Here is a 12,114-nt window from a genome sequence, read left to right as displayed (position 1 = left end):
ACCTACTAGATATAGCAGAACAACAGGAATTGGTGCTGATAATGAGTGACTTGAACGCCATATCAGGACAGACAGAACAGGATATGAGGACTGCCTGCATTCATATGGGTGGGCAACAGAAATAAAGGAGAGGTCATTCTAGACTCTCTGGAAAATAGCTTGATAGTAGCCAACACATGGTTCTGAAAAAGAGACAATCACAAGATTATATACAAGAGTGGCCAACATGCATCTCAGGTGGAATTCCTCCTAGTAAGGAAAGGCCACTGACATAGAATCAATGATTGCAAATTCATCACCAGTGAAACAGTCGGCCCACAGCATAAACCACTGGTTGCCATAATCAATTGCAAGCAATGGTCAGACAAGGCTCTAAGGTCAACAGAGACCAGGCTTAGGACCTGGAAGTTGACTGGAGAGAAAGTACAACAGTTCAAGTAATTACTCAGGACTCTGGAAATAGGTGGAGTGGAAGAAGAATGGCATCCCCTCAAAACAGCATGCATTAGGACTACAGAACAGATTTGTGGCCAAGCCAGGAATGGAAATGAGGTATACAAGGAAAGATGGTAGTGGAATGCAGAAGTCCAGGAAGTCATCAAAAGAAAGAAAGATTGCAGAAAAAAGTGGGAGATAGAAAAGATGGACCGAGATAGGAAAGAATACTGGTTGGCTAACAAAGAAGCTTAAAAAGGAGTTGCAGTAGCAAAGAACAGGGTTTCAGAGGCATTCCACCAGCTTTTGGAAAGTGACTCAATAGGTGCCACAAGGAAACTATATCAGGTTGCAAGGCAAAGACAGAAACATAAAGAAAATATTCAGATACCCTTCATAAGGGATCCCAGCAACAACCTGCTCATCAGACCACAGGACATCAAAGGCAGATGGAAAGAGTACTTCCAGCAGCTTCTGAATGAAGAAAACCCTTCAGAAGCTGTAGTGCCCCAGATACAGCCTATATGAGAGAAGAAAATAGCCCACCCTAGAAGAAGTAAAAATAGCACTTAGGAAAATGAAGTCAGGGAAAGCATCAGACTTAGATGAAGTTACAGTAGATATGATAAAGATGCTGGGTGAGATAGAGGAAATGGCTCCTGATGGTACTCATAGCAGTGTAGAGAGAAAGGTGTATCCCAGATGACTGGAGAATAGGTATATTTGTGCCAATCTACAATAACAAAGGGGACATCCACAACTGTGGGCAGTACAGAGGTATCCAACTCATGTCACATTGCATACAAGCTCTGGACAGAGTGATCATAAATGGATACACAGAGTAAGACTGGAGATGAGCAGTTCAGATTCAGATCAGGATGCAGCATGACTGCCCTGATATTTGCAGTGAGAAACAAAATTGAGAAGAAGGTAGAGAGATGAGGAAAGATTCCAAATGGGCATTCCTAGACTTGGTGAAAGCATATGACAAGGTCTCAAGAAAGCTGGTTTTGGCAGTACTGTGGTGGTTCAACATCCCAGAAACATTGGTAGAATTAGTGCTGGTGATATACAAGGACACAATGATACAAGTACAAGCAGTGTTCAGTCTGACAGAGGCGTTCCCAGTGGGCGTAGCTGTGCACCAGGATTCAGCTCCAATCCCACTGCTGTTTATACTGGTGATAGTCTACATTAGCAAATAGGTCAGAGGGGACAAATCAACATAGTTTCTGTATGCAGACAAAGTGACATTACAGGCAGACTCTGAGCAAGACGTTCAGCAAAGGATAGGGGAATGGAATGCAAAACTGAAGACACATGGAATGAACCTAAGTACAGATAAGACAGTGGTCATGGTAGCAAATTGGGGAAATCAGAAGAAGCTGAGAATTGAGGTAGAAGGGAAGACAGTGGAACAGGTTAATAGTTTCAAGTATCTGGGAAGGGTAGTTGACAAGAAGGGAAGTCTGAATGAAGAGGTGAAAGCTAGAATCAGTGGGGCTGCAGCCAATTGGCATAAATTGTGAGTTGTGTTGTATTACAGAAGACTGCCAAAGATGCTGAAAAGTAAGGTGTACAAAACAGTGTTTTAACCAGTACTATTGTATGGTACAGAAAAGTGAGTAGTAAAGGCAGAGCAGAAGAGAAAGCTGGAGGTGATGGAAATGAAATACCTGAGGAGGGTTGTAGGATGCACACTGTGGGACAGACAAAGAAATGAGGACATAAGAGCAGAAGCCAAAGTAGCTGTAGTTGCAAAAAAAGATCAAAGAGAACAGATTACAGTGGATAGGGTACATGTGCAAAAAGCAGATGACAATCTGATGAAGAAGATATGGGACAGACAGGAGGAGGATAAAAATAAATGAGTGCATCCAGCAAAGAGGTAGCTAGATTTTGTGACAGAAGATCTGCAAAAGTCAGGCATGAGTATCAAAGAAGGCAATAGTGTGGCATTAAATCAGGAGAGATGGTGACAGTTAACATTACACCCCAACCCCATGTAGAAAAATGGGACAAAGGGAGTAGATGATGATGATGATGATGCATATACATGAATAAAAAAACTTGTGTTATTGTTTTAGACAAAGTTACTTCACCAACCCCCTGCATCACTTCAGTAATCCTGTCCCCACCCCAGTCCTAACACTACACCATACCTTGCAAAAATCCTTTCTGTAACACTGTCATTACACAACACTAACAAATACACACAAACACACAACAGCACATACTACAAACGTAATATCTAACCCACTTACCTTAACTCAAAAATACACACCCTTCCATGCAAACACACAAAACCTGTACTCTTACCTAAGCCTTACCTTAACCATAACACCCAAACATGCATATATATATATATATATATATATATATATATATATATATATATATATATATATATATATATATACTCTAAATTCCTCCCAATCCCAACTCACCTATTTTGGAGAAATGCCACTTTGAGATATCAGATGTTTGCCTATCCAAATCCTCAACAATGTCAGCCACCCCTCGTGTTTGTTGACCAAACGAACATTTGGCAAAATTCAGGAGAACTATATATATATATATATATATATATATATAGAGAGAGAGAGAGAGAGAGAGATTATCCCCTGGGTTCAAGAAATTCCATGTAAGAATAAAACTATTCTTGCACAGAATGGTCCGTGTCCATTTAGTTCAGCAGCATGCCTTGAATATTCATGAAGGTGAGCTGAAGTACTTCCTATAAGGACATGAACCATGAATGAGTGCAGGGGGCGTGTCCAAGTAGTGCACGGACACTGGACATGGCCCCTGCACTACTCAGAAAGTGCCGTATGGCACTTTCTAAGCCGAACTGGCATAATATTAGAGATTTACTCTAATATTATGCCGGTATTTCAGTGTCCACGGACACTGAAATGAGATAATGATCATTTCAGTGTCCATGGACACTGAAAGAAACATCGGCATGAAGAAAGCAATGCAGGGGTTTCTGACAGGTTCTGTGACACACCCCCTGAATTGCTAAAGTGCCACATGACACCTCTGCAACCTGCTAAAGCAGGAAATGTGTGCAAATGGACAAATAACGGGGGATAAATCCTTCAAAAGGGTAAAGCACACATATTGCCCAATAAACACAGAAAGTTGATAGAGAACAAGTCACACATTTGCATGAATTACTGAAGAGTAGAAGTCTCAAAGCAAATGTTTGCCAATATTCCCTTACAGCAGTGCATGTTGACAAAGGTACAAATGATGGGGCGAATAAATAATAAATTAGGGACACACCTGAAAAATTGCCCTCACACACTTAGAAAGTTGGTAGAAAACAGGACATGTATTAGCAGGAGTCCCTGAAGGATAGAAGCCTGAAAGGCAAATGAATACCATTATTTCATGACTGCAGTCCTCAATGAGTTGCCAGAACACCACAAGACTCACTTATATAACATAATGATATAATAATAATATAAACTTTTTTTTCTAGCCTAAGGAATGTTTAAGGGTAGCTAAGCAGGTGTATGTGTTATGGCCATCCACTCAGCATAGCTTAAACATCCCCTAGGAAATAAATGCAAATATACAGGTGAAATTTCCAGGCTGAGATAGTGTAGTAGTTAGAGTAATAGCTTTACATATAGGTGTTCAAGTACCAAGACAAGCAACTTAGTTTTCTATGGGGAAGTATTGTTAAAATTATTTTTGCAAATTTAAATTATATAGCAACTGTTTTTTGTCAACCAGAGTAGTGTAGCAAGTCCAAAAGTGAGATGTCAGTCTAGAAAAGAAGTGAAACCTCCATATAAAAACAAGTGCCCTATACAGTATAGTCACACAAGAATAAAATTTAATGAAAGCACATAGGGGGATGTCATGGAAGGTAAACATAAAATTTTAATATATCTGTAATGAGGAATCAATCCCACAATCCTGATACTTTATAAAATGAAATGTGACCAATGCTAAGTAGTGCTCAGCTATGCTAACCTGGTGTAAGCATTGCTTAAATGTAAATGCTAACCAATAAGTAGCCCAGCTAAGTGGATTTGTGCATTGGTAAGCAGTGCTCAACATCTATCCATTTAAGCACTACCAAGCTTAGCTAAGCGTGTTTGCGTGTCACTTAGCTTAGCTCAGCATATTAAAAATGGTCCAATGACGGCAAAGGGTGGGAATTTGGCTCTATTTAAACCTTGCAGGTAGGAATACAGCCATAACCAGTTGTAGCTCATCTTTGCAGGCTCTATGGCTGGCAAATAAGAGGGTTCCCAATTTTGGCACAATGCTGGGGCATTCAGGATGGTCATGGTTGGACTCTGAGTGAAAGACTATGAGGAAAGACAGCTGCAGGGCCAGTACCAGGGCTCCCAATACAAAATGAAGGCCTGGGACTGTCTCGCATGTGATCTCACCAGTGCTATTGACATCTCTCGAACTGGTGAGCAGGTCCAGCAGCATTTCGCTGACCTCAAGCATAGGAAGAGGGAGCTACATGAAGAGAGACTGCTGCAGGGCCAGTACCAGGGCTCCCAATACAAAACAGAGACCTGGGACTGTCTCACACATGATCTCACCAGTGCTACTGGCATCTCCCAAACTGGTGAGCAGGACAACACTATTTTGCTGACCTCAAGCATAGGAAGAGGGAGCTCTTGTAACAGTGGACCCAAGATGCATGGGCACAGAATATCCCAGAAGTGTGTAAGTATCAGTATCAGTTAGTGTTCACCAAAGTCCAGCCTGCATATGGAATAGATAGGTATGCATAAATGTTTATCTCCTGTACAGCTGCAGATGAGAGGGCTGTGAACATAGACACCCATGCCAGTAGGTTGCTAAGGCTGCACTGGGAGGCTGGTGAGTACAAATCTAGCTTGCAGTATTCAGTGCAAATAAATAGAAAGGAGAAGAATGTCAACTCCCAGTTGGTTAAAATGTGTACTGTGTGTAATGAATAAATGAGACGTTAGCAGAGTAATATTGATGTACAGGATATCTATCAATAAAAGTGCCAGTACCCTTCAATAAAATTAAAACCCCCAGACTGTTGTGTTTACTTTAGTATGTGGTGGTATTAATCTAAATGTGTACAGGTTCTGCACAGCATCTATGGCTCTAACAGCATGAATTAATTGAGGCTCTTCTGACAAAGATTGTGGAGCTGTAAAATAGGAGATCAACTATATGAAATATTCCATGCACCAAGATCTGATCCCTGAATAGTAATCTGTAAACTAGTATACTGTATCCCCTACAGCAGTGCTTAGTGTTAACCATTGCTTTCCAGATCGTAATATGTCAAAGTATTAATACACATTACAAGAAATATCTGCCATGCACGAATGTCAGAATTACAAGGTCAGATTGTCCAACCTAGAGAGTAATAGGCAGAAAACAGTCAAGCAACAGACAGTAGTTCCTCAATAGCTCATTGTGTTGAAACACAACCTAGTTGTTTCTTTTTGCACAAACAGATCAATTCAATCAATGGAGTGGTAGTAAGCTGTATGCATAATTTCACCCAAGAATATGTGAATATGTGTAGAAACTGTCAGGTAGTGTTAAAAGAAATTTCCTCCACAGGTCTGCCAGGTAAGGAAATGTTTCTATTAGGTGTAAGAAGGCTGTACTAATAAACTGTGTACAATACTTCCACTGTCCAACCCCAAGACTGCATATGACAGCAAGATAAGTACATACACCAAGTGGTTTCTTCTGATTAATGTCCCTCAAGTGTCACACTGTCACGGCTAGTGGTCACAGCTGCCAATACCCATGGTGACAGAAATCTAGGCAGAGTATGGCAGTAGCACTCACACACACACACACACACACACACACACACACACACACACACACACACACACACGCACACACATGCAGACACACACACACACACACACACACACACACACACACACACACACACACACACACACACACACACACACACACACACACTATGAGTACATGGCACCCATGTCAGTGTCACATATGTAACCGTGAAAATGTGATTATATGTAGAAACAGTCAGGTAGTGTTAATAGATATTCCCTCCACAGGTCTGCCAGGTAAGGAAATGTATGTATTAGCTTTAAGAAAGCTTTAGTAATACATTATGTACAAACATTCCTCTGCCCAACCTCAGGCCACAGATAGATATAAAGAGAGGTCATACCTGGAGAGTAATGAGTAGAGTAATGATCAGTACAACTGTGAACAATCGAAGCCTATACAGTTGTTAATTGACATCTCTCTCACTCCCCCACCCTATCTGCACCAATAATTCATACACATAATCAATGGGTATGTTTTTCTCCAAACCTATTGTTGGGACATGTGTCCTATTGTTCTACAAATATTGAATCATTTGATTATTAATGTTCCCCATTCAAATACTATCATTGGTGGCCTGCTGCTATCAATGTAACCTGCATGCCATTATGATGCCTACTGTTGTCCAGTTTATGCATGTGTTCTGTTTGCTAGGCAACTGTTCCAAATCTGTTGTTTTGGGTTAATTAGAACAACTATGCATGCTGTTAAAACTAATTTTGAATTTTTTTGTTCATGACTAACCAACATATTTTGTAAAACCTCAACATCATAGCGTGTCTGGGAAGGCAAATCCTGGCGGACCCGCCTGTGCCACCTCATCTAGCCATGGCACCAGGTGCTAGCACATCTGGGATCCAACCCAGGACCTCCTCATCTGCTGGTCCAGCACCATCTTCAGGTTAAACCACCTCAGGGGACTGGGGCTGTCCCCCCTTGGGAGCGGGCACGGACACAAAACTGTCACCAGTAGCCAGGTTCGAGGTTTGGTGCATAGCGGCATCCAAAAGGAGTTTGTTGGACAACTGCACCAGATTTAGGGCTGCCTGGTGCATCTTGAGGGCAACCTGCCCATCCAGTCCAGCTCACAGCACAGCCACCTTTGAGGCCGTGAAGGTGCAGTGGTGACTGCCCATGGGTGTGGACCTCAGTCCCACTGTATCCATTTGAGGGCTCATGGGCATCTGATTCCCAATAGCCCTCCGTTTGCAAGGTGTGTACCCCCTACATGTGTCATATACTACCCTTATTTGCTATCTTGTCTGTCTTGTCTGTCTTCCTACCCAACTTACCTCCCCAAATATACCTACTTTCCTTCTCCAACATTCCACTCTCACCATAAAAAAAGAAGAAAGGGCATGTGTTCCCCAAAAAAAAAACACGCCCCATATGTAGCTGTCCATTTTGCACACATGTCCACTGCACACATGTAATCTGGTCTAATTGACGTGACAACACATTACTGTTATCTTCACCCATCTCTCAGGGGTTTGTGTGTCCAAATTCACCTCCAAATTATGTAGAAATTCACATCTGTTGCTGTAGAAGAAATGGACAGGTATGGACCTTTCCTACACCTGTCCTGCACATCCCTAGCTACCTTTCATACTGTACTTCCTTCTGCGTACCCTTTTTTTCACCACTTTTCTATCACCCCTTTTTCTTTTCTTCTAAAGACATTAGCGCAGGCTAAGCGGGAATAAGCGACAATAAGTGAAGCTAAAATGGATTAACCATATTTTGGCATTGCTTATTGTCATGCAAAGCCAGTTACAACTGCATAAAAGTGCCTTAATCACTCTGTCTCCATCAGACCTTGTTCTGCCCAGAAACAAAATAGTCAGCCCTCCCAAGTCTCAAACCAGGGATGCTGTGCTCTATAATCACAGCAACATATCAGTACACCATATGAACTGCGAGAGTTTATACTGCTTTAACAAACATATCATGCATTCTGGTCGTTTATCATTAAGGAAATAAAACATCAGTCCCAACTCTCAAACCCTGACCGTATACACTATTGTCATAGCAATGTACCACTACACCATCTGAGCTGTCAAAATTAATGCTGCTTTTTCAAACATATCATGCAATAGAGGCATCCAACATTAGGGAGAAAGCTCTGTGGAATCATTCATGTGTTGTATATAGACATATGCACATATACACATACACACACACACACACACACACACACACACACACACACACACACACACACACACACATATATATATATATATATATATATATATATATATATATATATATATATATTGAAACATATATATGAAATAGTGGACAAATAATATAGATATATACATATATATATATATATATATATATATATATATATATATATATATATATACATATATACAGATATCTATATATATATATATATATATATATATATATATATATATATATATATATATATATATATATATATATATATAAATGTATGTACATAACATGCAGTGCAGTCAGACCTCAGAACCATCCCTTTCAACCTCTTAGTGCAAGACACCTGTACAAAGGCTGTAAAAGGGGGAAGGGAAATGGGCCAGATATAGGGACATATTTCAACTATTGCTGTTAGAAACAAAGACATTTGCTACAGCAATGGGGTTCATTTCAGCAGACAGTTACTGAAGGATAAGCGGATGTAAACTGAAATGTTATGTCATTATTTACTGACATAAATCCTTGGATCCAGTGATTTACCAGACAGATACAAATAAATAGTGGAACAGAACAAAAGTATTGGCCAAATATATGGACAGTCTGGGAAAATCCTGGCAGTGGAGAGGTATGCTCAGAACCCCTTAGTACAATGAATCTGGACTAAGCCTGACAAAGTGGGAGGACAAAGGCATGAAAATAGAGATATATCAAAAATACGTGAGAAGATAAGCTGAGAATGTTGATGTAGTAACACTGTACCCGGGATTCATGAAGCTCGGCGCATGGACGGTTTTAGCCTTGCACTGAGCGTCCTCCTTACAGATGGTGCAGCAGCGCCATATGAATATTTATGAGGGTGCAGTGGCGCACCCTCGACGTGCACAGGAAATGTGTGCGAGTACAGGGGGCATGTTTAAGTGCTCTATGGAGGCGTAAATATGCACCCACAGTTGCACAACCTACTATGCTTACTATTAGAGCCTGCCTCTAATAGTAAGCAATTAAATCAGTGTCCGTGGACACTAAAATGTATGCTAAGCATACAAGAGTGTACATGAACACTGAAATAAACTCAAAGTATTAAACACACAAGCACATAGTGGAATGTTGAGACTCGTCCCTAGAACTATCACAATTAGATTCCCCCGCGTCCCTATTTTACATTTGTATTGCTTCATTATTAAAAGTGTAAGCGAAGCGCAGTGTGTTTACGTGTCGCCGCCCCATTCTTAACATAGCTTACACATCAAAATTATCCAAATAGAAAAGAAAATGCGGAATCAACATTAACATTAATAGTGTAGTGGTTAGAGCATCCGCCTAATAAACAGGCATGCACAATTCGAGTCCCACTATAGCACATATCATTTTCCATGTGGAATGTGTATTTGAACATATTTATACATCCTTTTGCTGTATAACTTACACAATAACATGTAAATGTGAACTGGAGTGCTGCATGAAATGTTTAACTAATGTCATTCAATCAAAGGGGTACTGTCATAATGAATAAGGCACCAGTAAGCAGGTGTAAGCACAAATAAGCAGCAGCAAACATATACAAGTACCAGTAAGCAAGTCTAAGTGCATTTGCATCAGTGTAAGCAGTGCCCACACACATTAAGCATAGTAGAAGCTAACTGAATTTAACAAACTGTAATTGGAAAATAACACAGCCTACCATCGAACAAACACACACACACCTGCTCACAACTGCTTAAAAGTGCTTTAATCACTCTGTATCCAATGGCCCTTGTTCTGGCAGCAACAAAATAAATGGCCTCTGCAAAGGCAAACCTAGGACCCTGCACACCACAGCCAATGTGATTTACCACTAAGCTATGGCAGATATACATAAATCTGCTGTTGTCACAAACATGTCATCCAGCACAGTCATGCAACAGCATAGAAAATGTATATAATTATGTACATGTATGTGCATGTATATGTACAGATATATAATACATATATATATATATATATATATATATATATATATATATATATATATATATATATATATGGATCCCTATCACATGGTCGACAGGCCAAATGATCGACTTTCATTTGGTCGACAGTTCATTTGGTCGACAAGCAGTTTTATGTGGGGGGCTGTGCCCTCCACACCGCCCCTAACTATATATATCAACTCCAGGGTTGCAAAACATTGGGGAGGGGGCAAATCTGCCTGTCGACCAAATGAATTGTCAACCAAATAAAAGTCGATCAAATGGCTTGTCGACCATCTCAGGTAGACCCATATATATATATATATATATATATATATATATATATATATATGAAGAATGAACGTCTTGACAATAAATCATACAAAAAGAATGAGAAGGGAATCAACAGCAACCCCAGTATTATTTAGTGCTGTCAGCTTATGTCATAAAAAGCTGGGCAGGGGTGAGCAAATCACTGCTACCCACACCACAGGCAGGACCCTTCCAGTGGGAGCAACATTGTCGATCTGTTGAGTCTACTTTACAAACAATCACAGGGTAGTGCCTGGTGGAACTGCCCAAAAATTGCTAGGCGGAGTGGACTTCCAACCATTACACAAGCAAGGGAAGGTATGTCAAGTACCAAATGGTGGGAGAGCCTGATGATACATGGGTTGGGACAACATACATGTCGGGTCCCTAACGCTGGGGAGAGGGCAATGTGTGGAGGTGTGTCATGGCTGTGATAGCAACTGGAGAATGGATGGTTTGCGTGTATGTTGAACTCGGGTGAGGTGGAGGAACCATAGGTATGAAATTATGGATCCAGGTGTATCAGGGTTGGATGGCCTGGTTCTAATTGGACCGCCTCATGGAGGTCAGCGAGTTCATTATACGTATATATGCATACATGCATACATGTATATGTAGAAGTACATTCCCTGTAACACATGCATTTTCCTTTTGCACACATAAATAACATGAAAGTGCCCCTACAAACCTCGGCAATAGATAGAATAATAGGTTGTGCATAAGAGGGAAGGGACGAATCTGCAAAAATGCAGAAGTGTGTACTTTGTCCGAAGTCAGTGCTGTTATCAAAAAATAAATTGTGAGGACTTTCTCACTATGAAATAGTGGAATCATTCCTGTGATCTGCCTGCTACGGCAATGCCAATCACTAAACTGGTCCTATTTGTAATATAATGTCGCCAAACTCATACATTAATAGCTCTCGTATAACGTGTGCGTTACCACATAGTCATAGTTATTAATTTATTGTAGTGTCTTTTTAACGGGAGTAATGATGTAATGAAGTATAGAGTCTAATCCTGAAATAAAGAGATGTGTGTCCCATGTAGGACAACCCAAAAATTGTGAATAGTGTCCTATTGGTCACTCATTTCACCACTGTTTGTGGACTAAAAGTTTGGGATGTCTGAGGATACGTGGAGTGAGTCAACCCATGGGATGGGTCTACAGGAGTAGGGAGTGGCCAATGTGTAGTGGTGAGGATACGCCATGTATCCAACTGGAGAATGGATGACTACTGTGTCAGTGAAGTGTTGGGGTAGGTGTTTGGGGAACTAAGATCCATGGGTATATGGGTATATATGCAAATGAAGCAGCACAGCAATAGTGTAGTGGTTTAAGCATAAATAAGCAGTAGTAAACATATATAAGCACCAGCAAGCGTGTTTAAGTGTGA

The sequence above is a fragment of the Protopterus annectens genome, chromosome 10.part0 (assembly GCF_019279795.1).
Source record: "Protopterus annectens isolate FY-2018-M chromosome 10.part0, PAN1.0, whole genome shotgun sequence".
NCBI lineage: Eukaryota > Metazoa > Chordata > Ceratodontiformes > Protopteridae > Protopterus > Protopterus annectens.
The sequence above is the reverse complement of the archived record's forward strand: the minus strand, read 5'-3'. Positions refer to the sequence as shown.